This window comes from Arachis hypogaea, chromosome 13, assembly GCF_003086295.3.
Source record: "Arachis hypogaea cultivar Tifrunner chromosome 13, arahy.Tifrunner.gnm2.J5K5, whole genome shotgun sequence".
Lineage (NCBI taxonomy): Eukaryota > Viridiplantae > Streptophyta > Magnoliopsida > Fabales > Fabaceae > Arachis > Arachis hypogaea.
This window is the reverse complement of record NC_092048.1, coordinates 39046583-39051179: the sequence shown is the minus strand read 5'-3', so window position 1 is coordinate 39051179 and position 4597 is coordinate 39046583. Positions and strand designations below refer to the sequence as shown.

General features: G+C 33.3%; 1 long non-coding RNA gene across 1 annotated transcript; it reads right to left on the bottom strand.

Moving 5' to 3' along the window:
* Window positions 1–255: 255 nt before the first annotated feature.
* On the bottom strand, window positions 256–3688 carry LOC112738151 (uncharacterized). The gene is made up of 4 exons (XR_003169270.2): window positions 3526–3688; window positions 3374–3428; window positions 3154–3296; window positions 256–584 (listed from the first exon to the last, which is right to left on the bottom strand). It is a non-coding gene; the product is annotated as an uncharacterized lncRNA (long non-coding RNA).
* Window positions 3689–4597: the final 909 nt, after the last annotated feature.

The following is a 4597-nucleotide window of genomic DNA, read 5'->3' as shown; positions in this document are numbered from 1 at the left end:
GCTAGTCAGTCCATCCCCCAAGCTCTACAGGAACGAACTGCTCTGATACCATAATGTAACACCTTACCACACAAAGCTTTACACCTAGGATGTAAAGCAGAGGTGGTAAGGCGCTATGACTTCTAAAAGTAAAATTTATATACGTAATATAGTGAAAAAGATTTATAACTAGGAGCCTTTAAAGAAAAGTTAAAATCGAAAACGGTAAAACGAAAAGCGCAACACTCACAATACGTAAACAATAAACGGAAAAGATAAGAGAAGATAATATAGATATAACCGAAAGAGAGTTCCAAGGTACAAATATTAAAGCTCAAGACTCGGCTCGCGAAGATAAATCGGCTTGAGTACATAGCTATATAACATATATATATAAGAGAACCCAAGAATAAACCCAAAATATAGAGTTACAGAATCTATTTCTCTAGAATAACCTCTAAGAGGAAGTTAATACATTAGTACATACGTAGTGGAGATAAAAGTATCTACGTATATACATATATCCAAAATAAAGCCCCAAAGACAAGGATCTCCGCTATCAGAAGCTTCCAGTATGCCTCAGCAAGGTGCCTCATATCCTGCATCTGAAAACCACAATATGTATGGGATGAGAACCAGAGGTTCTCAGCATGGTAATGGTGCCCACATAACTAACATATAAGGTACCGGGAAAGCCAAAGGCAATCCTAGAACTTCCGACAATGGATTCAAACTTAAAACTAACATTTTAAACCATAAACAGAGTGAGGTATCTAAGGATTCCTCGTTCATTCTATCTAACTTCCTAACTTAACCCCTAAGCTCTTCATCTCTTTCTCCAATCCTTTGAAACACTGATGCATAGACAGACAAAGCAGACAAGGCAAGCACAAGTAGATATTCAAACATAGCAAATATAGCAAATAAGCATAGATATTCAAGTAAGCAAACCCAAGTAGTGCAAACCAAAAAAGGTATATAAATGCATATGATGCATGCCTTTCATACTGGCCGTGAGCTCACGTGTCAGTTACTTTGCCAGAGCCCGACACATCCGATACCTAATCCGGATATCGTCCTCTTGAAAACCGGTGGGTGGTACACCACCACGAACCCCACCTAGCGGGCGGTACACCACCACAAACCCCACCATTGCGAGCGGTACACCACCACAAACCTCGCAAGATCTTCAATTAGAAAAACAACACAAACATGTGGGCGGTAAACCACCACGAACCCCACACAATATTCTCTTTTAAAAATATGTGGGCGGTACACCACCACAAACCCCACATACATCTCGACAATGGGCAAGCGGTAAACCACCACGAACCTTGCCAGGTCAAGCTCAAAACAATTTCATATTTAAACCTCTTTCTCAACATTTCACCAACATTTTATCAGCAAATACTACAACAATACATTCTCAAAAACATTTGATAATAATATAGGAATCTTTTCTTAAGATCCATACCTAAGGTAGTTACCAAAATAACACCGGCAGCCTAATTTCAATTCTGTTTTTAAAATACCAAATGAATTTGGAATTGCACAAACTTTATGTCTAGGAAACCGTCTCAGATTAAGCTTTCTAATAAACTAAAAATCATAATTTTCTGATCAATCTAGCCTCAGAAATAGAAGGAAAACCGAGCCTACTCTATAGTGCTTAAAAACCAGAAAAACAGCATCAGTGTGTAATATTCAATATTCTATATAAAATTCAAATTAATTCCAACCACCTTCAAAATTAATATGGTTAAACTTAACTTTTCCAAATTTCTTTCTCAATTGGTTCCCGGTCAATATCATTTTTAATGAAGAAGTTACATAATGTTAAAGTTAGATAGAAATAATTCAAAATCTGTTTCAGAAATCAAGTAGCTCAGTATCTTTCAACTTGTATAACTTTTACTACAAAATTTTAATTAGGCTAAAGTTTGGTTTGGAAACTCCTAAATTATATAGAAACAAGTGTGTCTTAGTTACAACCCAATTTCTATTTAATTCTAAGAGTTACAAGCATTGGAAGTTGATGCATAACTTGCTGAAAACTGATTCTTTCCGGCTTTGATCACCAGTTTTCAAAAATTCACAAATCCCAATCCTTAACTCCTAAAATTCAGAAATTTTAGAGAAATAAACTAAGTTAATCAAATTTTAAAACAAAATTAGTTTCACTCCAAAACTCAGCTCGTAGGAGTCGCAGCAAGACAAACAAGTTGCTGCCCTGTTTGAACTTCTCTGCTGCAGGACAGATTTATCAACTTAACTTTAAAAATTCGCCATAAATTGTACATTTAACAAAAATACCTCAAATTTTTCAGTCCAATTCCCTATATTCCCAAACTTAATCCAAACTTGGTCCCATCCAATTCCGATCATCACAGAATTAGTTATAGCTTTTCAAAGTTTCTGACTTTGTTTAAAAGTAATGCAGAAAATCAAATTTCATAATTCAACTTTGAAAAATCATAATTAATTCTCTAGTTAATACGAAACCTTTAAAATTGAATATTGATAACTATACTTATTGTAGTTCGCTTAGCTTTTAGTCTCATAATTCTAATCACTATTAAAATACCGGTTCACTTTCAAAACTTCAGATTTTTTAACAAGTAGTTTAGTATTTCAAAATAAAGTCCCAACATTACTCAATACACCAATTGCACCAATTTTACAAGTATGGTCACTTCCACACAATAATTCATTCTCAACAATATAATCCATACCAACAACTCACATATACATATACATATACATATACATATACATATACATCATCAACACCATCAACTTCCTCATACCAAATGACAACCAACTTAGCCAATCCACATTCAATTCAACACAATATACTACAAAATCAATCATCATTATCATATCCAAGTCCAATATACATCACCATCAATATCATTATCAAAACATCTTAATTATCATTGTTCAACACCCCCTCAAAGTTAAATTCTCAACATTCACATCTTCCAATCCCAACAATCAAAATCATGCAACACAAATCCTCAATACCATCATTTCTCACCAAAGTTAGATAACTCAACATTTACTTTAAGGTCACTAATCACTAATCATACATACATGCTTCAACCAATCTTATGGTTATCTAGCCTATGTTTTCACAAGACATTATATTTTAGTTACGAGAAACCGAAACCATACCTTGGTCGATTCCTCCCTAAGCTCAAAACCACTAAAATTCAAGCTTCAAGGTTCTCAATCAACTCCAATAATTCCAGCCACCAAGGATTTGTTCCAAGAGCTCCAATTCACCAATTCAACCTCCAATTTAACATAAATTCAATCTAATTCATACAATTCACTAAATTAGCACTAGGGTACACAAAATTGGGCAAACCACAAGAGTTTAGTGTTTTCTTACCTTACCCATTGAGTATTGGAGTATAATCCAACAATTATCCAATGTTAGATTGCACCTAAATCACCAAAATCATCAAAATTACTCAAAACTCAAACCAATTTCGTGAAGAAAGAGGGCACAGAGAACTGGGCATGAATTATAGAAATACTTACCACTTTATTCAGATAGAATTGAAGAGGACTCCGAGACGAACGTGTGGCCCTAAACGGTTCGTCAATCGGAGCTCCAGATCAAAAGTTATGGAAGATTAAATATTTGAGTGGCAAGGGTTTTATGTTTGCTTTCCTTCCCTCTCTTCTCTGCGGACAGAAGCATGAATGAAGAATAAAGCTTGATTTCAAGCTTATATACATGGGGTTAGGTTGGTGGGCTTGGCCCCACTTGGGTCCGGTTCAATCGGTTCGGCCCGTTCGGTCCAATCTTGGGCCAAATTCTTTAAAATTAGTGTCAAAATTTTTATTTTAATTAGCTCTAACTCATTAAACTATAAAATTCTATTTTTCTAATTTTTTTATTAATAATTAATTTATTAGCTAATTATTTACTAATTTTGCGGGTTTTATATCGGCCACAAGAGTAATATTTTGGAAAGGGATGGAGAACTTTTTGTCATGACCATATGCTTCGTACATGGAGCGTCATCAGGCTAGCGGTTTATTCGCTAAAGAATTGGTGTGTTTATTATCATGTGTTATCTATTTGATATTTTATCGAGCCACATACACGGATATGTACGCAACTTGGTCTATGGATATTGCTGTTATGTGTTTGGGTCATAGTTTACAACTTGGTATATGGATAGTTCTGTTCGAAAAAATAAACTAAGTGTGTGTTTGGGCCACAGTTTGCAAATTGATGTTTTCATAAAATTGATGTTGCAAAATTATTTTTTATCAAAAGTCAGTTTGTTTTAATTTGATTTATGTTTGGTAATCTTTATATTTAAATGAATTATAGTAAAATAAATTTTTTGATTATACTACTCAAAATCACTTTTACATGAAAAATTATTAAAAGAGATATCAATTTAAATATCTTAATTTAGATATTGAAACAGATCTTTTTAATTAATTTATAATCAAATGATTACTTACTTATTAAATTAAAGTTACATATAAGAGTTAACAAAACATGTTTTATGCTACAATTAAAAAAAATTGAATAATGTTATAGTATAAAAAACAATATACAAATATTTATCATATCAATAAAAAAATTTTATCA